The 25,297-nt window shown below is 51.1% G+C and overlaps 17 non-coding genes and 2 pseudogenes across 17 annotated transcripts; all 19 read right to left on the bottom strand.

Moving 5' to 3' along the window:
- Nucleotides 1-321: 321 nt before the first annotated feature.
- On the bottom strand, nucleotides 322-434 carry LOC119890954. The gene has a single exon (XR_005442361.1). It is a non-coding gene; the product is annotated as a U5 spliceosomal RNA (small nuclear RNA).
- Nucleotides 435-1,403: 969 nt separating this feature from the next.
- LOC119890942 lies at nucleotides 1,404-1,580 on the bottom strand (annotated as a pseudogene).
- Nucleotides 1,581-7,418: 5,838 nt separating this feature from the next.
- Nucleotides 7,419-7,531, bottom strand: LOC119890953. Its single transcript, XR_005442360.1, has one exon. It is a non-coding gene; the product is annotated as a U5 spliceosomal RNA (small nuclear RNA).
- A 969-nt stretch (nucleotides 7,532-8,500) lies between these two features.
- On the bottom strand, nucleotides 8,501-8,692 carry LOC119890968. Its single transcript, XR_005442375.1, has one exon. It is a non-coding gene; the product is annotated as a U2 spliceosomal RNA (small nuclear RNA).
- A 183-nt stretch (nucleotides 8,693-8,875) lies between these two features.
- On the bottom strand, nucleotides 8,876-8,988 carry LOC119890952. The gene has a single exon (XR_005442359.1). It is a non-coding gene; the product is annotated as a U5 spliceosomal RNA (small nuclear RNA).
- A 969-nt stretch (nucleotides 8,989-9,957) lies between these two features.
- LOC119890937 lies at nucleotides 9,958-10,137 on the bottom strand (annotated as a pseudogene).
- A 5,835-nt stretch (nucleotides 10,138-15,972) lies between these two features.
- On the bottom strand, nucleotides 15,973-16,085 carry LOC119890951. The gene has a single exon (XR_005442358.1). It is a non-coding gene; the product is annotated as a U5 spliceosomal RNA (small nuclear RNA).
- Nucleotides 16,086-17,053: 968 nt separating this feature from the next.
- On the bottom strand, nucleotides 17,054-17,245 carry LOC119890961. The gene has a single exon (XR_005442368.1). It is a non-coding gene; the product is annotated as a U2 spliceosomal RNA (small nuclear RNA).
- A 183-nt stretch (nucleotides 17,246-17,428) lies between these two features.
- On the bottom strand, nucleotides 17,429-17,541 carry LOC119890949. Its single transcript, XR_005442356.1, has one exon. It is a non-coding gene; the product is annotated as a U5 spliceosomal RNA (small nuclear RNA).
- A 968-nt stretch (nucleotides 17,542-18,509) lies between these two features.
- On the bottom strand, nucleotides 18,510-18,701 carry LOC119890950. Its single transcript, XR_005442357.1, has one exon. It is a non-coding gene; the product is annotated as a U2 spliceosomal RNA (small nuclear RNA).
- A 183-nt stretch (nucleotides 18,702-18,884) lies between these two features.
- Nucleotides 18,885-18,997, bottom strand: LOC119890948. Its single transcript, XR_005442355.1, has one exon. It is a non-coding gene; the product is annotated as a U5 spliceosomal RNA (small nuclear RNA).
- Nucleotides 18,998-19,964: 967 nt separating this feature from the next.
- Nucleotides 19,965-20,156, bottom strand: LOC119890939. The gene has a single exon (XR_005442351.1). It is a non-coding gene; the product is annotated as a U2 spliceosomal RNA (small nuclear RNA).
- A 183-nt stretch (nucleotides 20,157-20,339) lies between these two features.
- LOC119890947 lies at nucleotides 20,340-20,452 on the bottom strand. The gene has a single exon (XR_005442354.1). It is a non-coding gene; the product is annotated as a U5 spliceosomal RNA (small nuclear RNA).
- A 967-nt stretch (nucleotides 20,453-21,419) lies between these two features.
- LOC119890928 lies at nucleotides 21,420-21,611 on the bottom strand. Its single transcript, XR_005442342.1, has one exon. It is a non-coding gene; the product is annotated as a U2 spliceosomal RNA (small nuclear RNA).
- Nucleotides 21,612-21,793: 182 nt separating this feature from the next.
- LOC119890946 lies at nucleotides 21,794-21,906 on the bottom strand. The gene has a single exon (XR_005442353.1). It is a non-coding gene; the product is annotated as a U5 spliceosomal RNA (small nuclear RNA).
- A 967-nt stretch (nucleotides 21,907-22,873) lies between these two features.
- On the bottom strand, nucleotides 22,874-23,064 carry LOC119890935. The gene has a single exon (XR_005442349.1). It is a non-coding gene; the product is annotated as a U2 spliceosomal RNA (small nuclear RNA).
- A 181-nt stretch (nucleotides 23,065-23,245) lies between these two features.
- LOC119890945 lies at nucleotides 23,246-23,358 on the bottom strand. The gene has a single exon (XR_005442352.1). It is a non-coding gene; the product is annotated as a U5 spliceosomal RNA (small nuclear RNA).
- Nucleotides 23,359-24,324: 966 nt separating this feature from the next.
- LOC119890936 lies at nucleotides 24,325-24,515 on the bottom strand. Its single transcript, XR_005442350.1, has one exon. It is a non-coding gene; the product is annotated as a U2 spliceosomal RNA (small nuclear RNA).
- Nucleotides 24,516-24,696: 181 nt separating this feature from the next.
- LOC119890967 lies at nucleotides 24,697-24,808 on the bottom strand. The gene has a single exon (XR_005442374.1). It is a non-coding gene; the product is annotated as a U5 spliceosomal RNA (small nuclear RNA).
- Nucleotides 24,809-25,297: the final 489 nt, after the last annotated feature.

Below are 25,297 nucleotides of genomic sequence, written 5' to 3'. Positions count from 1 at the left end.
ACAAAGTTGAAATTTTATTCACAAGGAATAATGTGAGTATCCTCCCAAAAACCTGGTAACACTTCGCCACAAACAGGCAAAAGTTTTATCCAGACACAGGAGGCGATCGCAGTCTTAGCCAAAAGGCCGAGAAGCGATAACCCCCGCTGGTTGCTTCCAGCGCCCACCTCCCGGAGCAGTTCTCCCCCTGCCGTGGCGCAGTGGTTTCAACTGCGCATAACAACGGCTGAGTCTCAGCACCTCCTCCCGAGCGCGCCTCGTCGCACCGCTCAACCTTGCCGGGGGCGGCGTTTTATTTCCTTTTCACAAACGCACGAGGCTCGGCCACACGGCAGAGCCTGCCAAAAATAGTTTTAACTCATTGGCGTCCCTCTCCACGGAAGTCTTTAGTAAAAGGCGAAAGACTTGTACGTTATGAAGAGAAACCCGAGTAAGTACGGGCCCCTCCTCCAGAGCCGCCGACGAGCCTAGTCGTCCCGGCCACTACCCTCACGGTAAGCCTCACTCTGCCTCTCGAGTCCCAAGTACCAGGCCACGCCCGTTCCCCTACCCCTCCCCAGGTCATGGCAGGCTCTATCCAATCGGGCTGCGGAGAGACGAAGGCCTGGCTTTTGGACAGAGGCTACCGAACGACTCGGGCTCTTGTAGCCTCTCGATGACGAGTGAGAGAAAGGGAGGGGAAATGTGGCCGATCGCTTCTCGGCCTTTTGGCCAAGACTGCAATGGCCTCCTCTTTCTGGTTAAAACCTTTGCCGGTTTGGGGCTTCGTTTTGTGTCACCAGCTTTTCTGGGAGGAGATTCACCTCATTCCTTGTGAATAAAATTTCAACTTTGCCGTAGCTGAAAAACTTTTGCAACAAGGAATTCATTGGTCCCGAGGACTGCCTACCTGTCCTCTGCCGGACTGCCACCTTGACCAGACCAAAGACGAGAAGGTAAGTGTGTTTTATTCACCGATTTAGCAGTTGTAGCAGGTTTTCTTGCTTCATTTGAGGTGTTTTAGTTTCTTGTATCCTTTCTACGCTGCGGTTCCTCCACCGTGTTGGCCAACCGTGCCGGGCCTACGGAGGCGCCGCAGTGTCCCCTCCCCACCTTCTGAGAGGCTCTATCCAATCGGAGAAATGAAGGCCTGGCTTTTGGACACAGGCTACCGAGCATCCGAAATACTCGGGCTCTCGATGACGAGTGGGAGAAAGGGAGGGGAAGTGCAGGGCACATTTAACAGCCATGCCGGTCCCAAATATCCCCTCGTCGTCTGCCAATCATAAAGTGCAAATCTCGCTGCCTTCTTCGAGGCTTCAGCTGGCCGCCCCCCCTCGACTGGCGCCTTTTTCGGGCCGGCGTCCGGCAGAGCGACGAACCTCTGCGTTTGGGTCAGTATTTTGGTTTTACACAAGGCAGGAGAAGGGTGCACCGCCCCCGGAGGCACTGCAATACCGGGTCGATGCGTGGAGTGGACGGAGCAAGCCCCTCGTCTCAGCTCCCGGTGCTAAAAATCCATTTAATATGTTGCCCCCTTATAGGGGACATATCAGATATTAAACTGATAAGAACAGATTTTTTTTCTTTTGAGAAAAATTTTATTGACACTCAATTCAAACATGATTCATAATATGTCAATTCCAAGTTACCTTTTAAAATACAACATGTCAATAAATAGATAAATGTTCTCTGTAAAACAACATTTAAAAAAAGTGTTTAAAATGCATTACAGATAACGTCATAAATTAAAGGTATAAAATGGTTTTCAGCTTGTCCATGTCTGTGAGTGTCTGTTAAAAGTCTTCAAAGCGGAGTGCATTTGTTAAAATAAAACTCACAAAAAATAAATGGATAATAAAAGCTCTTCTCCAAGTCCACTGTTGTGCAGGAGTGTAGTGAGTCCCTATCAAAGGGGAACTCATTCAGCTCCCCCAAACAGATTTGGACTCTCGGGATCTTGTGCAGGCGCTCAGAGGAGACCCTCACCCTGTAGCTCCTTCCCACCAACCTCACCCGGAGGGTCAGGCCGCCGCTGCCTTGAACTTTCCTTGTGTGGCTCCGGCTCCTCCGTCCGAATGGGCACAGAGGCGATTCTTCTTTGTGGCTGTGTCCTAGGCCCGCCGCCTGCAGCTCTGGCCGTTTGGGCCGTTGCTGCGGCCATCCGGATCACAGCCACGGGGGGGATCTGCATGTGCTTTCTTGCCAGCAAGTTTCTGGAGGTCCATATGGCGTCTTTGATGGCGGCTAGGGTGAGCCACTGTTTGGCAAATGTACGTGCTGGTATCTGATTTCCTTGGCTCACCCCGTACAGCACCAGCTGTGGTGTGAGGACCTCCCTTGCTGGCAAGTACGGGAATTGCAAGGAGCCGGCCGTTGCCCACTGTTCTACGGCAGCGCTGCACTCCCAGAGCAGATGCCTTACCGACTCAGGCGCGCCACAACCTGGTCGGGGGCAAGTTGAGTGCGCCGACATGCCCCGGGAGTGCATTACGGACCTGACTGGGAGGATCTCATGAGCCACCATCCATGACAGGTCCCGGAGTCTGTTTGGAAGAGCTGGATGGTTCACGTTGCGCCAAACTGTTGAGGGCTCGCCGAATGCAAGCCCGCGCACTGGACTCACTGGTTCCCGCTCCTGCACAACAGAAATGAGAGAGCGGTGAGTGGTTAAAACCTGCAACTCCTCCTGCTCAAGGTTAAAATGCCTTAAAAATGACTGGATAAAAGCATAGGCTGGTGGCAGGTTAAAAGACACTGGTACTTTGAGACTTGTGGGTAAGATCTTAAGTTTTCTGAGGTAGGACCCCATCCAGAACCGTGTCATTGCTGCGGTCTTGGGGTTTCTGGATGGGGCTGTGGCGGTTGCCATGTGTAGTGCTGTGTATCTGCTTCCTAGGAACAAGTGCAGGTCTGGCACTCCTTTTCCTCCTTTCTCCTTTGGCTTCTTCATCACGCTTCGTCTCAGTCTTTCCCACTTGGAGCCCCACAAAAAATAAAAGATGGCTCGTTCCAGGTCTAAGATCACTCTCCTAGGCGGGATAAAAACAGAACTGATGAGTAAAAGCAAAGGTAAAATCACTGCTTTGATGATTAAAACCTTTCCTTCTAAAGTCAGTCCTCTAAGTGTCCAGTACCCTAGTCTCTGCCTGACTTTCCCTACTATGTCTGCCCAATTGTTTTCCCCTCCCCCTCCCTATCAAACCTGATCCCAAGTATTTTTTGGTCAGTCTGGGTCACAGTCAGGGGGAGTCCTGTCGTCTCAGTCGCTGTCCACGGTCCATAAAAATGGGCTTGGGTCTTGCTTCTGTTCAGCTTTGACCCAGAGGCCTGTCCGAACCAGTCAGTCAAGTCCAGCGTCCTGTTGACAGATAAAAGGTCAGTGCATAAAATGTTGATGTCGTCCATATATAAAATACATTTTGTCTCGAGTCCCCCGCTCCCTGGGACTCCTACCCCATGGATTCGTTGGTCCCTTCTCAAGGTCTGTGCCAGTGGTTCTATACAGATAACGTAGAGGAGGGCAGATAACGGACAACCCTGACGGACACCGCAGTTTATATCCACTGCTCTTGTCAGATGCCCGTTAACAATGAATTTGCTGTTGATCTCCCGGTACAGCAGTCCCACCCAGGCTATAAACCTTCTCGGGAACCCCATTTTTTGCAGTACCTGGAAAAGGTACTGGTGCGAGACCCGATCAAAGGCTTTCTCAAAATCTAAATTCAGGACTACTAGCCGAATGTTTCTGTCTCTCGCGTAACAGATGGTATCTCGGATCAGTACGAGGCTGTCGGTGATCTTCCTCCCCGGGACGGCACAGGCTTGATCCGGGTGAATCAGATCTTCTAAAAACAAGGACATGCGTGAGGCTAAAAGTTTACTAAAAAGTTTACAGTCAAAATTTAAGAGTGTGATAGGTCTCCAATTTTTCAAGTCCGTCTTGTCTTTGTCTTTGTGAAGGAGAGTCACTATCCCTGCTCTAAAGCTGTCAGGAAGTCGGTCCATTTGTTCAAAATCCATAAAAACAGCAAGCAAGTCTGGTGCTAAAATGTCCCAAAATGTCAGATAAAATTCCAAGGGAAGCCCGTCTTCTCCCGGCGACTTCCCTGTCTTAAAAGATTTGATGCATTTGTTTAATTCCGGTATCGTAAAATCTTGGGTTAAAAGCACGTTGTCGTTTGTTGCTTGGTCAATGGATTTTAAAACTTCGGTCATGGTGTCCCCGTTAACAGTTTTGTATGCGTACAGTTCACGGTAAAAATGTTCGACAGTTTCTTTGATTTCCTCTGTTGTGTCAGCTGTGCACCCGTTTTCTTTTTTAAGTCTCAACATGGCCCCCCCTTTATTTACGATTTTCTTAAAAAAATATCTTGTGCACTTCTCTCCTTCCTCTATTTCCCTTTCCTTGCTTCTTAAAATCACACCTTTGCTATTAATTTCTGCTAAAACCGACATCTCTGTTTTAATTTGTTTTATCTCTTCATTAAAATCCATTCCATGTTGGATTAGTTTAAAATACCTCTGAAGCCGTTTCTGCAGTCCCAACATGCGTCTGTTGTCCCTCTTTTTCTTTCTTTTCCCTGCCTGTCTGTAAAACGTCTTTGTCTTTCCCTTCACCATTTCCCACCACTGTGCACGTGTATCGTAAAAGTCTTGAAGGGTCTGCCACTCTCGGTATTGCTCCCTGTACAGCCTAACTAGCTCCCTGTCTTCTAACAGGGAGCAATTGAGCTTCCACAGACCACTTCCTGCCGTCACACCGGAAGAGAGTGAAAGGGTGCAGGAAAGAATTGCGTGATCAGAAAAGAAAACAGGTTCCAATCTAGCATCGGTTGGTGGGCAATCACGTGATAAAATGTAGTCTATGCGAGAGGCTCGGGTGCCATCACTACTGAACCAGGTGAAGCCCTCCTCTCTGGGATGCATGGTTTTAAAACAGTCCACAAGTCTAAAATCACTGCATATGCTTTGAAGTAAAACTGAAGTCTTGTCCACTTTAAAATCGTCCCCTATTCTTCTCCTGTCGTTCCTGCTTAAAATACAATTAAAATCCCCCCCTACAACTAAAGGTGCCCTGCCTAGCATGTGGGGCTGCAGGTCTTCTAAAAGGTCATACCTGTCGTTCTTGTCATTAAAGCCATAAATATTTAAGACGTTAAAATCCTTCCCCATAAAAGTCAAGTGTGTTAAAAGTGCCCGACCATCTCTCACCACAGTGCTGCCCTTCACCAGACTAGAGGGTTTTTTATTAAAATGGCCACTCCATCATTTTTGTTTTCATTTGAGCCGCTCCATATCGACGTTTGTGGCCATAACTCCTCCCATTCTCTGTAGTGTTTTAAAAATGGTAGGCCGCATTCCTGTATTAAAAACACGTCAGACTTAAAAGAGTTAAGAAAGGATAAAACAATCTGGGCTCTAACTCTCGACTTCACACTCCTCACATTGATAGTTGAGAAGGTGAGTGTCATGAGTATGGTTAAAATTTGCAGGTATGACATCTTAAAAGACTAAAAAAAAGGGGGATTTCAAATGTTTAAAAACAGCAGTTAGTGGATTTCTTGTGAATGGAGCTCTTCCTTCATTCTCATGGGTGAGAGATGACGGGGTTGAGCTCCATTTCCCTTTCGGACTCTAGGAGTTGGCCTCTGACGCAGGGTGCATTGAGCTTTGAGTCCTTAGGGGTTGATTGCAGAGCTATAGTTAAAAAAGAGACTTCATTAGGCGAATTGGAGGGGAAGACTCTGGGCTCCTCCACAGATGAACTGTCTGAGTAGCTCTCAGCTCTTCCCCTCTTTTCCGAGGCTCCAGGAGACTCAGAAGACAATTCTGAAATTAGTCTCTTGGCCGGCTGGGCATTGGGGAGGGGGACATCCTCGCTATCACTCTGTGACTGGCCAAATTTTTGTTCTGAGCCAGTCACTGAGCTAGCTCCGCCTTCTGCCTGCACTGCCACTGCTTCTTCCCTGTTCTCCACTTGTGGGGCAGCTGCAGGCCCCTCCCCTTCTCCCGCCTCTACTGGTCCTTCTCCTCCAATCACAGGATTTGGCGGGAGATTTGAATTCTCCAGCCCAGCCTCTTCAATTAGCTCTCTAACTGCTTCGTCTTGTCCGCCATTTTGTGCCTTTGCTGCCTTTAATTTGTTGGCAAACGACTTAGGGCAATCTCTGAAGAGGTGGTTTGTTTCTCCACAAAGATTGCACTTTCTGCCATTGGTGCATTCCTCGAAAGTATGCCCAATTTCTCTACATTTACCACAAATGATCTGCTGGCACGCTTCTGCCAGGTGCCCATTCTCACCACACTTGCGGCAGAGTTTGGGCTGGCCCTGGTAATGAATGTAGCCCCTGTTGTTTCCCAGAACTATCATGGATGGCAGATGTTTCAGGCCCTGGAAGCCTTGAGGGTCTTGCCATTGTTGGATGGGGACCCTCCAAGCGCAATTCCAGATGCCATCCTCATCTCTCACTTTGGTAGCCTGGCCTTTAACAGTGCAAAATCTGCCCAGCCACAAACAAATGTCATCTGCATTCACAGTCTCATTGAACATTCTGACAATTACCGTTTTAGCGGCATTATCAGTCAGTTTCTCAACATTAAATGCAGTAAACTGGGGTTTTTCATTTTCGAAGCGTGTCCAGAAATCTCTGAACACGGCAGCAGAGACAAAACTCACATCGAAACCTTTTCCAAATGGCAGAGTCAAAATACAATTTATATCCTGCGGGGAGAATTTCAAAATGTTCTGGATCATTTTCCTTGAGAAGTCAAGCCTTGACATAACAAGGGTTTTCCCATCTTTTTCTTTGAATGTAAATCTGACACTGTGGTGCCTCCTCATGCCGGCATGGTTGGCCGCCATGGTGGAGGCACCACAACGTAAAAGTGGTAAAAAAGAAGCTAAAACACCTAAAACAGTCTAAAACCAAGTCAACTAAAATAAGGTAAAAGAATGCTCTAAAAAGAGCAATAAAATCTACTAAAAATGTTAGAAAGGTGAATAAAACACACTTACCTTGTCTTGTTTGGCCTGGTCGAGATGTTATTCCGGCAGAGTACAGGTAAGCAGTCCTCTGAACCAATGAATTCCTTTGTGTGAAACAATTTCAACTACAACAAAGTTGAAATTTTCTTCACAAGGAATAATGTGAGTATCCTCCCAAAAACCTGGTAACACTTCGCCACAAACAGGCAAAAGTTTTATCCAGACACAGGAGGCGATCGCAGTCTTAGCCAAAAGGCCGAGAAGCGATAACCCCCGCTGGTTGCTTCCAGCGCCCACCTCCCGGAGCAGTTCTCCCCCTGCCGTGGCGCAGTGGTTTCAACTGCGCATAACAACGGCTGAGTCTCAGCACCTCCTCCCGAGCGCGCCTCGTCGCACCGCTCAACCTTGCCGGGGGCGGCGTTTTATTTCCTTTTCACAAACGCACGAGGCTCGGCCACACGGCAGAGCCTGCCAAAAATAGTTTTAACTCATTGGCGTCCCTCTCCACGGAAGTCTTTAGTAAAAGGCGAAAGACTTGTACGTTATGAAGAGAAACCCGAGTAAGTACGGGCCCCTCCTCCAGAGCCGCCGACGAGCCTAGTCGTCCCGGCCACTACCCTCACGGTAAGCCTCACTCTGCCTCTCGAGTCCCAAGTACCAGGCCACGCCCGTTCCCCTACCCCTCCCCAGGTCATGGCAGGCTCTATCCAATCGGGCTGCGGAGAGACGAAGGCCTGGCTTTTGGACAGAGGCTACCGAACGACTCGGGCTCTTGTAGCCTCTCGATGACGAGTGAGAGAAAGGGAGGGGAAATGTGGCCGATCGCTTCTCGGCCTTTTGGCCAAGACTGCAATGGCCTCCTCTTTCTGGTTAAAACCTTTGCCGGTTTGGGGCTTCGTTTTGTGTCACCAGCTTTTCTGGGAGGAGATTCACCTCATTCCTTGTGAATAAAATTTCAACTTTGCCGTAGCTGAAAAACTTTTGCAACAAGGAATTCATTGGTCCCGAGGACTGCCTACCTGTCCTCTGCCGGACTGCCACCTTGACCAGACCAAAGACGAGAAGGTAAGTGTGTTTTATTCACCGATTTAGCAGTTGTAGCAGGTTTTCTTGCTTCATTTGAGGTGTTTTAGTTTCTTGTATCCTTTCTACGCTGCGGTTCCTCCACCGTGTTGGCCAACCGTGCCGGGCCTACGGAGGCGCCGCAGTGTCCCCTCCCCACCTTCTGAGAGGCTCTATCCAATCGGAGAAATGAAGGCCTGGCTTTTGGACACAGGCTACCGAGCATCCGAAATACTCGGGCTCTCGATGACGAGTGGGAGAAAGGGAGGGGAAGTGCAGGGCACATTTAACAGCCATGCCGGTCCCAAATATCCCCTCGTCGTCTGCCAATCATAAAGTGCAAATCTCGCTGCCTTCTTCGAGGCTTCAGCTGGCCGCCCCCCCTCGACTGGCGCCTTTTTCGGGCCGGCGTCCGGCAGAGCGACGAACCTCTGCGTTTGGGTCAGTATTTTGGTTTTACACAAGGCAGGAGAAGGGTGCACCGCCCCCGGAGGCACTGCAATACCGGGTCGATGCGTGGAGTGGACGGAGCAAGCCCCTCGTCTCAGCTCCCGGTGCTAAAAATCCATTTAATATGTTGCCCCCTTATAGGGGACATATCAGATATTAAACTGATAAGAACAGATACTACACTTGATCTTAGCCAAAAGGCCGAGAAGCGATAACCCCCGCTGGTTGCTTCCAGCGCCCACCTCCCGGAGCAGTTCTCCCCCTGCCGTGGCGCAGTGGTTTCAACTGCGCATAACAACGGCTGAGTCTCAGCACCTCCTCCCGAGCGCGCCTCGTCGCACCGCTCAACCTTGCCGGGGGCGGCGTTTTATTTCCTTTTCACAAACGCACGAGGCTCGGCCACACGGCAGAGCCTGCCAAAAATAGTTTTAACTCATTGGCGTCCCTCTCCACGGAAGTCTTTAGTAAAAGGCGAAAGACTTGTACGTTATGAAGAGAAACCCGAGTAAGTACGGGCCCCTCCTCCAGAGCCGCCGACGAGCCTAGTCGTCCCGGCCACTACCCTCACGGTAAGCCTCACTCTGCCTCTCGAGTCCCAAGTACCAGGCCACGCCCGTTCCCCTACCCCTCCCCAGGTCATGGCAGGCTCTATCCAATCGGGCTGCGGAGAGACGAAGGCCTGGCTTTTGGACAGAGGCTACCGAACGACTCGGGCTCTTGTAGCCTCTCGATGACGAGTGAGAGAAAGGGAGGGGAAATGTGGCCGATCGCTTCTCGGCCTTTTGGCCAAGACTGCAATGGCCTCCTCTTTCTGGTTAAAACCTTTGCCGGTTTGGGGCTTCGTTTTGTGTCACCAGCTTTTCTGGGAGGAGATTCACCTCATTCCTTGTGAATAAAATTTCAACTTTGCCGTAGCTGAAAAACTTTTGCAACAAGGAATTCATTGGTCCCGAGGACTGCCTACCTGTCCTCTGCCGGACTGCCACCTTGACCAGACCAAAGACGAGAAGGTAAGTGTGTTTTATTCACCGATTTAGCAGTTGTAGCAGGTTTTCTTGCTTCATTTGAGGTGTTTTAGTTTCTTGTATCCTTTCTACGCTGCGGTTCCTCCACCGTGTTGGCCAACCGTGCCGGGCCTACGGAGGCGCCGCAGTGTCCCCTCCCCACCTTCTGAGAGGCTCTATCCAATCGGAGAAATGAAGGCCTGGCTTTTGGACACAGGCTACCGAGCATCCGAAATACTCGGGCTCTCGATGACGAGTGGGAGAAAGGGAGGGGAAGTGCAGGGCACATTTAACAGCCATGCCGGTCCCAAATATCCCCTCGTCGTCTGCCAATCATAAAGTGCAAATCTCGCTGCCTTCTTCGAGGCTTCAGCTGGCCGCCCCCCCTCGACTGGCGCCTTTTTCGGGCCGGCGTCCGGCAGAGCGACGAACCTCTGCGTTTGGGTCAGTATTTTGGTTTTACACAAGGCAGGAGAAGGGTGCACCGCCCCCGGAGGCACTGCAATACCGGGTCGATGCGTGGAGTGGACGGAGCAAGCCCCTCGTCTCAGCTCCCGGTGCTAAAAATCCATTTAATATGTTGCCCCCTTATAGGGGACATATCAGATATTAAACTGATAAGAACAGATTTTTTTCTTTTGAGAAAAATTTTATTGACACTCAATTCAAACATGATTCATAATATGTCAATTCCAAGTTACCTTTTAAAATACAACATGTCAATAAATAGATAAATGTTCTCTGTAAAACAACATTTAAAAAAAGTGTTTAAAATGCATTACAGATAACGTCATAAATTAAAGGTATAAAATGGTTTTCAGCTTGTCCATGTCTGTGAGTGTCTGTTAAAAGTCTTCAAAGCGGAGTGCATTTGTTAAAATAAAACTCACAAAAAATAAATGGATAATAAAAGCTCTTCTCCAAGTCCACTGTTGTGCAGGAGTGTAGTGAGTCCCTATCAAAGGGGAACTCATTCAGCTCCCCCAAACAGATTTGGACTCTCGGGATCTTGTGCAGGCGCTCAGAGGAGACCCTCACCCTGTAGCTCCTTCCCACCAACCTCACCCGGAGGGTCAGGCCGCCGCTGCCTTGAACTTTCCTTGTGTGGCTCCGGCTCCTCCGTCCGAATGGGCACAGAGGCGATTCTTCTTTGTGGCTGTGTCCTAGGCCCGCCGCCTGCAGCTCTGGCCGTTTGGGCCGTTGCTGCGGCCATCCGGATCACAGCCACGGGGGGGATCTGCATGTGCTTTCTTGCCAGCAAGTTTCTGGAGGTCCATATGGCGTCTTTGATGGCGGCTAGGGTGAGCCACTGTTTGGCAAATGTACGTGCTGGTATCTGATTTCCTTGGCTCACCCCGTACAGCACCAGCTGTGGTGTGAGGACCTCCCTTGCTGGCAAGTACGGGAATTGCAAGGAGCCGGCCGTTGCCCACTGTTCTACGGCAGCGCTGCACTCCCAGAGCAGATGCCTTACCGACTCAGGCGCGCCACAACCTGGTCGGGGGCAAGTTGAGTGCGCCGACATGCCCCGGGAGTGCATTACGGACCTGACTGGGAGGATCTCATGAGCCACCATCCATGACAGGTCCCGGAGTCTGTTTGGAAGAGCTGGATGGTTCACGTTGCGCCAAACTGTTGAGGGCTCGCCGAATGCAAGCCCGCGCACTGGACTCACTGGTTCCCGCTCCTGCACAACAGAAATGAGAGAGCGGTGAGTGGTTAAAACCTGCAACTCCTCCTGCTCAAGGTTAAAATGCCTTAAAAATGACTGGATAAAAGCATAGGCTGGTGGCAGGTTAAAAGACACTGGTACTTTGAGACTTGTGGGTAAGATCTTAAGTTTTCTGAGGTAGGACCCCATCCAGAACCGTGTCATTGCTGCGGTCTTGGGGTTTCTGGATGGGGCTGTGGCGGTTGCGATGTGTAGTGCTGTGTATCTGCTTCCTAGGAACAAGTGCAGGTCTGGCACTCCTTTTCCTCCTTTCTCCTTTGGCTTCTTCATCACGCTTCGTCTCAGTCTTTCCCACTTGGAGCCCCACAAAAAATAAAAGATGGCTCGTTCCAGGTCTAAGATCACTCTCCTAGGCGGGATAAAAACAGAACTGATGAGTAAAAGCAAAGGTAAAATCACTGCTTTGATGATTAAAACCTTTCCTTCTAAAGTCAGTCCTCTAAGTGTCCAGTACCCTAGTCTCTGCCTGACTTTCCCTACTATGTCTGCCCAATTGTTTTCCCCTCCCCCTCCCTATCAAACCTGATCCCAAGTATTTTTTGGTCAGTCTGGGTCACAGTCAGGGGGAGTCCTGTCGTCTCAGTCGCTGTCCACGGTCCATAAAAATGGGCTTGGGTCTTGCTTCTGTTCAGCTTTGACCCAGAGGCCTGTCCGAACCAGTCAGTCAAGTCCAGCGTCCTGTTGACAGATAAAAGGTCAGTGCATAAAATGTTGATGTCGTCCATATATAAAATACATTTTGTCTCGAGTCCCCCGCTCCCTGGGACTCCTACCCCATGGATTCGTTGGTCCCTTCTCAAGGTCTGTGCCAGTGGTTCTATACAGATAACGTAGAGGAGGGCAGATAACGGACAACCCTGACGGACACCGCAGTTTATATCCACTGCTCTTGTCAGATGCCCGTTAACAATGAATTTGCTGTTGATCTCCCGGTACAGCAGTCCCACCCAGGCTATAAACCTTCTCGGGAACCCCATTTTTTGCAGTACCTGGAAAAGGTACTGGTGCGAGACCCGATCAAAGGCTTTCTCAAAATCTAAATTCAGGACTACTAGCCGAATGTTTCTGTCTCTCGCGTAACAGATGGTATCTCGGATCAGTACGAGGCTGTCGGTGATCTTCCTCCCCGGGACGGCACAGGCTTGATCCGGGTGAATCAGATCTTCTAAAAACAAGGACATGCGTGAGGCTAAAAGTTTACTAAAAAGTTTACAGTCAAAATTTAAGAGTGTGATAGGTCTCCAATTTTTCAAGTCCGTCTTGTCTTTGTCTTTGTGAAGGAGAGTCACTATCCCTGCTCTAAAGCTGTCAGGAAGTCGGTCCATTTGTTCAAAATCCATAAAAACAGCAAGCAAGTCTGGTGCTAAAATGTCCCAAAATGTCAGATAAAATTCCAAGGGAAGCCCGTCTTCTCCCGGCGACTTCCCTGTCTTAAAAGATTTGATGCATTTGTTTAATTCCGGTATCGTAAAATCTTGGGTTAAAAGCACGTTGTCGTTTGTTGCTTGGTCAATGGATTTTAAAACTTCGGTCATGGTGTCCCCGTTAACAGTTTTGTATGCGTACAGTTCACGGTAAAAATGTTCGACAGTTTCTTTGATTTCCTCTGTTGTGTCAGCTGTGCACCCGTTTTCTTTTTTAAGTCTCAACATGGCCCCCCCTTTATTTACGATTTTCTTAAAAAAATATCTTGTGCACTTCTCTCCTTCCTCATTTCCCTTTCCTTGCTTCTTAAAATCACACCTTTGCTATTAATTTCTGCTAAAACCGACATCTCTGTTTTAATTTGTTTTATCTCTTCATTAAAATCCATTCCATGTTGGATTAGTTTAAAATACCTCTGAAGCCGTTTCTGCAGTCCCAACATGCGTCTGTTGTCCCTCTTTTTCTTTCTTTTCCCTGCCTGTCTGTAAAACGTCTTTGTCTTTCCCTTCACCATTTCCCACCACTGTGCACGTGTATCGTAAAAGTCTTGAAGGGTCTGCCACTCTCGGTATTGCTCCCTGTACAGCCTAACTAGCTCCCTGTCTTCTAACAGGGAGCAATTGAGCTTCCACAGACCACTTCCTGCCGTCACACCGGAAGAGAGTGAAAGGGTGCAGGAAAGAATTGCGTGATCAGAAAAGAAAACAGGTTCCAATCTAGCATCGGTTGGTGGGCAATCACGTGATAAAATGTAGTCTATGCGAGAGGCTCGGGTGCCATCACTACTGAACCAGGTGAAGCCCTCCTCTCTGGGATGCATGGTTTTAAAACAGTCCACAAGTCTAAAATCACTGCATATGCTTTGAAGTAAAACTGAAGTCTTGTCCACTTTAAAATCGTCCCCTATTCTTCTCCTGTCGTTCCTGCTTAAAATACAATTAAAATCCCCCCCTACAACTAAAGGTGCCCTGCCTAGCATGTGGGGCTGCAGGTCTTCTAAAAGGTCATACCTGTCGTTCTTGTCATTAAAGCCATAAATATTTAAGACGTTAAAATCCTTCCCCATAAAAGTCAAGTGTGTTAAAAGTGCCCGACCATCTCTCACCACAGTGCTGCCCTTCACCAGACTAGAGGGTTTTTTATTAAAATGGCCACTCCATCATTTTTGTTTTCATTTGAGCCGCTCCATATCGACGTTTGTGGCCATAACTCCTCCCATTCTCTGTAGTGTTTTAAAAATGGTAGGCCGCATTCCTGTATTAAAAACACGTCAGACTTAAAAGAGTTAAGAAAGGATAAAACAATCTGGGCTCTAACTCTCGACTTCACACTCCTCACATTGATAGTTGAGAAGGTGAGTGTCATGAGTATGGTTAAAATTTGCAGGTATGACATCTTAAAAGACTAAAAAAAAAGGGGGATTTCAAATGTTTAAAAACACAGCAGTTAGTGGATTTCTTGTGAATGGAGCTCTTCCTTCATTCTCATGGGTGAGAGATGACGGGGTTGAGCTCCATTTCCCTTTCGGACTCTAGGAGTTGGCCTCTGACGCAGGGTGCATTGAGCTTTGAGTCCTTAGGGGTTGATTGCAGAGCTATAGTTAAAAAAGAGACTTCATTAGGCGAATTGGAGGGGAAGACTCTGGGCTCCTCCACAGATGAACTGTCTGAGTAGCTCTCAGCTCTTCCCCTCTTTTCCGAGGCTCCAGGAGACTCAGAAGACAATTCTGAAATTAGTCTCTTGGCCGGCTGGGCATTGGGGAGGGGGACATCCTCGCTATCACTCTGTGACTGGCCAAATTTTTGTTCTGAGCCAGTCACTGAGCTAGCTCCGCCTTCTGCCTGCACTGCCACTGCTTCTTCCCTGTTCTCCACTTGTGGGGCAGCTGCAGGCCCCTCCCCTTCTCCCGCCTCTACTGGTCCTTCTCCTCCAATCACAGGATTTGGCGGGAGATTTGAATTCTCCAGCCCAGCCTCTTCAATTAGCTCTCTAACTGCTTCGTCTTGTCCGCCATTTTGTGCCTTTGCTGCCTTTAATTTGTTGGCAAACGACTTAGGGCAATCTCTGAAGAGGTGGTTTGTTTCTCCACAAAGATTGCACTTTCTGCCATTGGTGCATTCCTCGAAAGTATGCCCAATTTCTCTACATTTACCACAAATGATCTGCTGGCACGCTTCTGCCAGGTGCCCATTCTCACCACACTTGCGGCAGAGTTTGGGCTGGCCCTGGTAATGAATGTAGCCCCTGTTGTTTCCCAGAACTATCATGGATGGCAGATGTTTCAGGCCCTGGAAGCCTTGAGGGTCTTGCCATTGTTGGATGGGGACCCTCCAAGCGCAATTCCAGATGCCATCCTCATCTCTCACTTTGGTAGCCTGGCCTTTAACAGTGCAAAATCTGCCCAGCCACAAACAAATGTCATCTGCATTCACAGTCTCATTGAACATTCTGACAATTACCGTTTTAGCGGCATTATCAGTCAGTTTCTCAACATTAAATGCAGTAAACTGGGGTTTTTCATTTTCGAAGCGTGTCCAGAAATCTCTGAACACGGCAGCAGAGACAAAACTCACATCGAAACCTTTTCCAAATGGCAGAGTCAAAATACAATTTATATCCTGCGGGGAGAATTTCAAAATGTTCTGGATCATTTTCCTTGAGAAGTCAAGCCTTGACATAACAAGGGTTTTCCCATCTTTTTCTTTGAATGTAAATCTGACACTGTGGTGCCTCCTCATGCCGGCATGGTTGGCCGCCATGGTGGAGGCACCACAACGTAAAAGTGGTAAAAGGAAGCTAAAACACCTAAAAAAGTCTAAAACCAAGTCAACTAAAATAAGGTAAAAGAATGCTCTAAAAAGAGCAATAAAATCTACTAAAAATGTTAGAAAGGTGAATAAAACACACTTACCTTGTCTTGTTTGGCCTGGTCGAGATGTTATTCCGGCAGAGTACAGGTAAGCAGTCCTCTGAACCAATGAATTCCTTTGTGTGAAACAATTTCAACTACAACAAAGTTGAAATTTTATTCACAAGGAATAATGTGAGTATCCTCCCAAAAACCTGGTAACACTTCGCCACAAACAGGCAAAAGTTTTATCCAGACACAGGAGGCGATCGCAGTCTTAGCCAAAAGGCCGAGAAGCGATAACCCCCGCTGGTTGCTTCCAGCGCCCACCTCCCGGAGCAGTTCTCCCCCTGCCGTGGCGCAGTGGTTTCAACTGCGCATAACAACGGCTGAGTCTCAGCACCTCCTCCCGAGCGCGCCTCGTCGCACCGCTCAACCTTGCCGGGGGCGGCGTTTTATTTCCTTTTCACAAACGCACGAGGCTCGGCCACACGGCAGAGCCTGCCAAAAATAGTTTTAACTCATTGGCGTCCCTCTCCACGGAAGTCTTTAGTAAAAGGCGAAAGACTTGTACGTTATGAAGAGAAACCCGAGTAAGTACGGGCCCCTCCTCCAGAGCCGCCGACGAGCCTAGTCGTCCCGGCCACTACCCTCACGGTAAGCCTCACTCTGCCTCTCGAGTCCCAAGTACCAGGCCACGCCCGTTCCCCTACCCCTCCCCAGGTCATGGCAGGCTCTATCCAATCGGGCTGCGGAGAGACGAAGGCCTGGCTTTTGGACAGAGGCTACCGAACGACTCGGGCTCTTGTAGCCTCTCGATGACGAGTGAGAGAAAGGGAGGGGAAATGTGGCCGATCGCTTCTCGGCCTTTTGGCCAAGACTGCAATGGCCTCCTCTTTCTGGTTAAAACCTTTGCCGGTTTGGGGCTTCGTTTTGTGTCACCAGCTTTTCTGGGAGGAGATTCACCTCATTCCTTGTGAATAAAATTTCAACTTTGCCGTAGCTGAAAAACTTTTGCAACAAGGAATTCATTGGTCCCGAGGACTGCCTACCTGTCCTCTGCCGGACTGCCACCTTGACCAGACCAAAGACGAGAAGGTAAGTGTGTTTTATTCACCGATTTAGCAGTTGTAGCAGGTTTTCTTGCTTCATTTGAGGTGTTTTAGTTTCTTGTATCCTTTCTACGCTGCGGTTCCTCCACCGTGTTGGCCAACCGTGCCGGGCCTACGGAGGCGCCGCAGTGTCCCCTCCCCACCTTCTGAGAGGCTCTATCCAATCGGAGAAATGAAGGCCTGGCTTTTGGACACAGGCTACCGAGCATCCGAAATACTCGGGCTCTCGATGACGAGTGGGAGAAAGGGAGGGGAAGTGCAGGGCACATTTAACAGCCATGCCGGTCCCAAATATCCCCTCGTCGTCTGCCAATCATAAAGTGCAAATCTCGCTGCCTTCTTCGAGGCTTCAGCTGGCCGCCCCCCTCGACTGGCGCCTTTTTCGGGCCGGCGTCCGGCAGAGCGACGAACCTCTGCGTTTGGGTCAGTATTTTGGTTTTACACAAGGCAGGAGAAGGGTGCACCGCCCCCGGAGGCACTGCAATACCGGGTCGATGCGTGGAGTGGACGGAGCAAGCCCCTCGTCTCAGCTCCCGGTGCTAAAAATCCATTTAATATGTTGCCCCCTTATAGGGGACATATCAGATATTAAACTGATAAGAACAGATACTACACTTGATCTTAGCCAAAAGGCCGAGAAGCGATAACCCCCGCTGGTTGCTTCCAGCGCCCACCTCCCGGAGCAGTTCTCCCCCTGCCGTGGCGCAGTGGTTTCAACTGCGCATAACAACGGCTGAGTCTCAGCACCTCCTCCCGAGCGCGCCTCGTCGCACCGCTCAACCTTGCCGGGGGCGGCGTTTTATTTCCTTTTCACAAACGCACGAGGCTCGGCCACACGGCAGAGCCTGCCAAAAATAGTTTTAACTCATTGGCGTCCCTCTCCACGGAAGTCTTTAGTAAAAGGCGAAAGACTTGTACGTTATGAAGAGAAACCCGAGTAAGTACGGGCCCCTCCTCCAGAGCCGCCGACGAGCCTAGTCGTCCCGGCCACTACCCTCACGGTAAGCCTCACTCTGCCTCTCGAGTCCCAAGTACCAGGCCACGCCCGTTCCCCTACCCTCCCCAGGTCATGGCAGGCTCTATCCAATCGGGCTGCGGAGAGACGAAGGCCTGGCTTTTGGACAGAGGCTACCGAACGACTCGGGCTCTTGTAGCCTCTCGATGACGAGTGAGAGAAAGGGAGGGGAAATGTGGCCGATCGCTTCTCGGCCTTTTGGCCAAGACTGCAATGGCCTCCTCTTTCTGGTTAAAACCTTTGCCGGTTTGGGGCTTCGTTTTGTGTCACCAGCTTTTCTGGGAGGAGATTCACCTCATTCCTTGTGAATAAAATTTCAACTTTGCCGTAGCTGAAAAACTTTTGCAACAAGGAATTCATTGGTCCCGAGGACTGCCTACCTGTCCTCTGCCGGACTGCCACCTTGACCAGACCAAAGACGAGAAGGTAAGTGTGTTTTATTCACCGATTTAGCAGTTGTAGCAGGTTTTCTTGCTTCATTTGAGGTGTTTTAGTTTCTTGTATCCTTTCTACGCTGCGGTTCCTCCACCGTGTTGGCCAACCGTGCCGGGCCTACGGAGGCGCCGCAGTGTCCCCTCCCCACCTTCTGAGAGGCTCTATCCAATCGGAGAAATGAAGGCCTGGCTTTTGGACACAGGCTACCGAGCATCCGAAATACTCGGGCTCTCGATGACGAGTGGGAGAAAGGGAGGGGAAGTGCAGGGCACATTTAACAGCCATGCCGGTCCCAAATATCCCCTCGTCGTCTGCCAATCATAAAGTGCAAATCTCGCTGCCTTCTTCGAGGCTTCAGCTGGCCGCCCCCCCTCGACTGGCGCCTTTTTCGGGCCGGCGTCCGGCAGAGCGACGAACCTCTGCGTTTGGGTCAGTATTTTGGTTTTACACAAGGCAGGAGAAGGGTGCACCGCCCCCGGAGGCACTGCAATACCGGGTCGATGCGTGGAGTGGACGGAGCAAGCCCCTCGTCTCAGCTCCCGGTGCTAAAAATCCATTTAATATGTTGCCCCCTTATAGGGGACATATCAGATATTAAACTGATAAGAACAGATACTACACTTGATCTTAGCCAAAAGGCCGAGAAGCGATAACCCCCGCTGGTTGCTTCCAGCGCCCACCTCCCGGAGCAGTTCTCCCCCTGCCGTGGCGCAGTGGTTTCAACTGCGCATAACAACGGCTGAGTCTCAGCACCTCCTCCCGAGCGCGCCTCGTCGCACCGCTCAACCTTGCCGGGGGCGGCGTTTTATTTCCTTTTCACAAACGCACGAGGCTCGGCCACACGGCAGAGCCTGCCAAAAATAGTTTTAACTCATTGGCGTCCCTCTCCACGGAAGTCTTTAGTAAAAGGCGAAAGACTTGTACGTTATGAAGAGAAACCCGAGTAAGTACGGGCCCCTCCTCCAGAGCCGCCGACGAGCCTAGTCGTCCCGGCCACTACCCTCACGGTAAGCCTCACTCTGCCTCTCGAGTCCCAAGTACCAGGCCACGCCCGTTCCCCTACCCCTCCCCAGGTCATGGCAGGCTCTATCCAATCGGGCTGCGGAGAGACGAAGGCCTGGCTTTTGGACAGAGGCTACCGAACGACTCGGGCTCTTGTAGCCTCTCGATGACGAGTGAGAGAAAGGGAGGGGAAATGTGGCCGATCGCTTCTCGGCCTTTTGGCCAAGACTGCAATGGCCTCCTCTTTCTGGTTAAAACCTTTGCCGGTTTGGGGCTTCGTTTTGTGTCACCAGCTTTTCTGGGAGGAGATTCACCTCATTCCTTGTGAATAAAATTTCAACTTTGCCGTAGCTGAAAAACTTTTGCAACAAGGAATTCATTGGTCCCGAGGACTGCCTACCTGTCCTCTGCCGGACTGCCACCTTGACCAGACCAAAGACGAGAAGGTAAGTGTGTTTTATTCACCGATTTAGCAGTTGTAGCAGGTTTTCTTGCTTCATTTGAGGTGTTTTAGTTTCTTGTATCCTTTCTACGCTGCGGTTCCTCCACCGTGTTGGCCAACCGTGCCGGGCCTACGGAGGCGCCGCAGTGTCCCCTCCCCACCTTCTGAGAGGCTCTATCCAATCGGAGAAATGAAGGCCTGGCTTTTGGACACAGGCTACCGAGCATCCGAAATACTCGGGCTCTCGATGACGAGTGGGAGAAAGGGAGGGGAAGTGCAGGGCACATTTAACAGCCATGCCGGTCCCAAATATCCCCTCGTCGTCTGCCAATCATAAAGTGCAAATCTCGCTGCCTTCTTCGAGGCTTCAGCTGGCCGCCCCCCTCGACTGGCGCCTTTTTCGGGCCGGCGTCCGGCAGAGCGACGACCTCTGCGTTTGGGTCAGTATTTTGGTTTTACACAAGGCAGGAGAAGGGTGCACCGCCCCCGGAGGCACTGCAATACCGGGTCGATGCGTGGAGTGGACGGAGCAAGCCCCTCGTCTCAGCTCCCGGTGCTAAAAATCCATTTAATATGTTGCCCCCTTATAGGGGACATATCAGATATTAAACTGATAAGAACAGATACTACACTTGATCTTAGCCAAAAGGCCGAGAAGCGATAACCCCCGCTGGTTGCTTCCAGCGCCCACCTCCCGGAGCAGTTCTCCCCCTGCCGTGGCGCAGTGGTTTCAACTGCGCATAACAACGGCTGAGTCTCAGCACCTCCTCCCGAGCGCGCCTCGTCGCACCGCTCAACCTTGCCGGGGGCGGCGTTTTATTTCCTTTTCACAAACGCACGAGGCTCGGCCACACGGCAGAGCCTGCCAAAAATAGTTTTAACTCATTGGCGTCCCTCTCCACGGAAGTCTTTAGTAAAAGGCGAAAGACTTGTACGTTATGAAGAGAAACCCGAGTAAGTACGGGCCCCTCCTCCAGAGCCGCCGACGAGCCTAGTCGTCCCGGCCACTACCCTCACGGTAAGCCTCACTCTGCCTCTCGAGTCCCAAGTACCAGGCCACGCCCGTTCCCCTACCCCTCCCCAGGTCATGGCAGGCTCTATCCAATCGGGCTGCGGAGAGACGAAGGCCTGGCTTTTGGACAGAGGCTACCGAACGACTCGGGCTCTTGTAGCCTCTCGATGACGAGTGAGAGAAAGGGAGGGGAAATGTGGCCGATCGCTTCTCGGCCTTTTGGCCAAGACTGCAATGGCCTCCTCTTTCTGGTTAAAACCTTTGCCGGTTTGGGGCTTCGTTTTGTGTCACCAGCTTTTCTGGGAGGAGATTCACCTCATTCCTTGTGAATAAAATTTCAACTTTGCCGTAGCTGAAAAACTTTTGCAACAAGGAATTCATTGGTCCCGAGGACTGCCTACCTGTCCTCTGCCGGACTGCCACCTTGACCAGACCAAAGACGAGAAGGTAAGTGTGTTTATTCACCGATTTAGCAGTTGTAGCAGGTTTTCTTGCTTCATTTGAGGTGTTTTAGTTTCTTGTATCCTTTCTACGCTGCGGTTCCTCCACCGTGTTGGCCAACCGTGCCGGGCCTACGGAGGCGCCGCAGTGTCCCCTCCCCACCTTCTGAGAGGCTCTATCCAATCGGAGAAATGAAGGCCTGGCTTTTGGACACAGGCTACCGAGCATCCGAAATACTCGGGCTCTCGATGACGAGTGGGAGAAAGGGAGGGGAAGTGCAGGGCACATTTAACAGCCATGCCGGTCCCAAATATCCCCTCGTCGTCTGCCAATCATAAAGTGCAAATCTCGCTGCCTTCTTCGAGGCTTCAGCTGGCCGCCCCCCTCGACTGGCGCCTTTTTCGGGCCGGCGTCCGGCAGAGCGACGAACCTCTGCGTTTGGGTCAGTATTTTGGTTTTACACAAGGCAGGAGAAGGGTGCACCGCCCCCGGAGGCACTGCAATACCGGGTCGATGCGTGGAGTGGACGGAGCAAGCCCCTCGTCTCAGCTCCCGGTGCTAAAAATCCATTTAATATGTTGCCCCCTTATAGGGGACATATCAGATATTAAACTGATAAGAACAGATACTACACTTGATCTTAGCCAAAAGGCCGAGAAGCGATAACCCCCGCTGGTTGCTTCCAGCGCCCACCTCCCGGAGCAGTTCTCCCCTGCCGTGGCGCAGTGGTTTCAACTGCGCATAACAACGGCTGAGTCTCAGCACCTCCTCCCGAGCGCGCCTCGTCGCACCGCTCAACCTTGCCGGGGGCGGCGTTTTATTTCCTTTTCACAAACGCACGAGGCTCGGCCACACGGCAGAGCCTGCCAAAAATAGTTTTAACTCATTGGCGTCCCTCTCCACGGAAGTCTTTAGTAAAAGGCGAAAGACTTGTACGTTATGAAGAGAAACCCGAGTAAGTACGGGCCCCTCCTCCAGAGCCGCCGACGAGCCTAGTCGTCCCGGCCACTACCCTCACGGTAAGCCTCACTCTGCCTCTCGAGTCCCAAGTACCAGGCCACGCCCGTTCCCCTACCCCTCCCCAGGTCATGGCAGGCTCTATCCAATCGGGCTGCGGAGAGACGAAGGCCTGGCTTTTGGACAGAGGCTACCGAACGACTCGGGCTCTTGTAGCCTCTCGATGACGAGTGAGAGAAAGGGAGGGGAAATGTGGCCGATCGCTTCTCGGCCTTTTGGCCAAGACTGCAATGGCCTCCTCTTTCTGGTTAAAACCTTTGCCGGTTTGGGGCTTCGTTTTGTGTCACCAGCTTTTCTGGGAGGAGATTCACCTCATTCCTTGTGAATAAAATTTCAACTTTGCCGTAGCTGAAAAACTTTTGCAACAAGGAATTCATTGGTCCCGAGGACTGCCTACCTGTCCTCTGCCGGACTGCCACCTTGACCAGACCAAAGACGAGAAGGTAAGTGTGTTTTATTCACCGATTTAGCAGTTGTAGCAGGTTTTCTTGCTTCATTTGAGGTGTTTTAGTTTCTTGTATCCTTTCTACGCTGCGGTTCCTCCACCGTGTTGGCCAACCGTGCCGGGCCTACGGAGGCGCCGCAGTGTCCCTCCCCACCTTCTGAGAGGCTCTATCCAATCGGAGAAATGAAGGCCTGGCTTTTGGACACAGGCTACCGAGCATCCGAAATACTCGGGCTCTCGATGACGAGTGGGAGAAAGGGAGGGGAAGTGCAGGGCACATTTAACAGCCATGCCGGTCCCAAATATCCCCTCGTCGTCTGCCAATCATAAAGTGCAAATCTCGCTGCCTTCTTCGAGGCTTCAGCTGGCCGCCCCCCCTCGACTGGCGCCTTTTTCGGGCCGGCGTCCGGCAGAGCGACGACCTCTGCGTTTGGGTCAGTATTTTGGTTTTACACAAGGCAGGAGAAGGGTGCACCGCCCCCGGAGGCACTGCAATACCGGGTCGATGCGTGGAGTGGACGGAGCAAGCCCCTCGTCTCAGCTCCCGGTGCTAAAAATCCATTTAATATGTTGCCCCTTATAGGGGACATATCAGATATTAAACTGATAAGAACAGATACTACACTTGATCTTAGCCAAAAGGCCGAGAAGCGATAACCCCGCTGGTTGCTTCCAGCGCCCACCTCCCGGAGCAGTTCTCCCCTGCCGTGGCGCAGTGGTTTCAACTGCGCATAACAACGGCTGAGTCTCAGCACCTCCTCCCGAGCGCGCCTCGTCGCACCGCTCAACCTTGCCGGGGGCGGCGTTTTATTTCCTTTTCACAAACGCACGAGGCTCGGCCACACGGCAGAGCCTGCCAAAAATAGTTTTAACTCATTGGCGTCCCTCTCCACGGAAGTCTTTAGTAAAAGGCGAAAGACTTGTACGTTATGAAGAGAAACCCGAGTAAGTACGGGCCCCTCCTCCAGAGCCGCCGACGAGCCTAGTCGTCCCGGCCACTACCCTCACGGTAAGCCTCACTCTGCCTCTCGAGTCCCAAGTACCAGGCCACGCCCGTTCCCCTACCCTCCCCAGGTCATGGCAGGCTCTATCCAATCGGGCTGCGGAGAGACGAAGGCCTGGCTTTTGGACAGAGGCTACCGAACGACTCGGGCTCTTGTAGCCTCTCGATGACGAGTGAGAGAAAGGGAGGGGAAATGTGGCCGATCGCTTCTCGGCCTTTTGGCCAAGACTGCAATGGCCTCCTCTTTCTGGTTAAAACCTTTGCCGGTTTGGGGCTTCGTTTTGTGTCACCAGCTTTTCTGGGAGGAGATTCACCTCATTCCTTGTGAATAAAATTTCAACTTTGCCGTAGCTGAAAAACTTTTGCAACAAGGAATTCATTGGTCCCGAGGACTGCCTACCTGTCCTCTGCCGGACTGCCACCTTGACCAGACCAAAGACGAGAAGGTAAGTGTGTTTTATTCACCGATTTAGCAGTTGTAGCAGGTTTTCTTGCTTCATTTGAGGTGTTTTAGTTTCTTGTATCCTTTCTACGCTGCGGTTCCTCCACCGTGTTGGCCAACCGTGCCGGGCCTACGGAGGCGCCGCAGTGTCCCTCCCCACCTTCTGAGAGGCTCTATCCAATCGGAGAAATGAAGGCCTGGCTTTTGGACACAGGCTACCGAGCATCCGAAATACTCGGGCTCTCGATGACGAGTGGGAGAAAGGGAGGGGAAGTGCAGGGCACATTTAACAGCCATGCCGGTCCCAAATATCCCCTCGTCGTCTGCCAATCATAAAGTGCAAATCTCGCTGCCTTCTTCGAGGCTTCAGCTGGCCGCCCCCCTCGACTGGCGCCTTTTTCGGGCCGGCGTCCGGCAGAGCGACGAACCTCTGCGTTTGGGTCAGTATTTTGGTTTTACACAAGGCAGGAGAAGGGTGCACCGCCCCCGGAGGCACTGCAATACCGGGTCGATGCGTGGAGTGGACGGAGCAAGCCCCTCGTCTCAGCTCCCGGTGCTAAAAATCCATTAATATGTTGCCCCCTTATAGGGGACATATCAGATATTAAACTGATAAGAACAGATACTACACTTGATCTTAGCCAAAAGGCCGAGAAGCGATAACCCCCGCTGGTTGCTTCCAGCGCCCACCTCCCGGAGCAGTTCTCCCCTGCCGTGGCGCAGTGGTTTCAACTGCGCATAACAACGGCTGAGTCTCAGCACCTCCTCCCGAGCGCGCCTCGTCGCACCGCTCAACCTTGCCGGGGGCGGCGTTTTATTCCTTTTCACAAACGCACGAGGCTCGGCCACACGGCAGAGCCTGCCAAAAATAGTTTTAACTCATTGGCGTCCTCTCCACGGAAGTCTTTAGTAAAAGGCGAAAGACTTGTACGTTATGAAGAGAAACCCGAGTAAGTACGGGCCCCTCCTCCAGAGCCGCCGACGAGCCTAGTCGTCCCGGCCACTACCCTCACGGTAAGCCTCACTCTGCCTCTCGAGTCCCAAGTACCAGGCCACGCCCGTTCCCCTACCCCTCCCCAGGTCATGGCAGGCTCTATCCAATCGGGCTGCGGAGAGACGAAGGCCTGGCTTTTGGACAGAGGCTACCGAACGACTCGGGCTCTTGTAGCCTCTCGATGACGAGTGAGAGAAAGGGAGGGGAAATGTGGCCGATCGCTTCTCGGCCTTTTGGCCAAGACTGCAATGGCCTCCTCTTTCTGGTTAAAACCTTTGCCGGTTTGGGGCTTCGTTTTGTGTCACCAGCTTTTCTGGGAGGAGATTCACCTCATTCCTTGTGAATAAAATTTCAACTTTGCCGTAGCTGAAAAACTTTTGCAACAAGGAATTCATTGGTCCCGAGGACTGCCTACCTGTCCTCTGCCGGACTGCCACCTTGACCAGACC

The sequence above is a fragment of the Micropterus salmoides genome, unplaced genomic scaffold (genome assembly GCF_014851395.1).
Source record: "Micropterus salmoides isolate LMB-PRFRI ecotype aquatic unplaced genomic scaffold, ASM1485139v1 Ms_hic_scaffold_630, whole genome shotgun sequence".
Taxonomy (NCBI): Eukaryota; Metazoa; Chordata; class Actinopteri; order Centrarchiformes; family Centrarchidae; genus Micropterus; species Micropterus salmoides.
The sequence above is the reverse complement of the archived record's forward strand: the minus strand, read 5'-3'. Positions and strand labels throughout refer to the sequence as shown.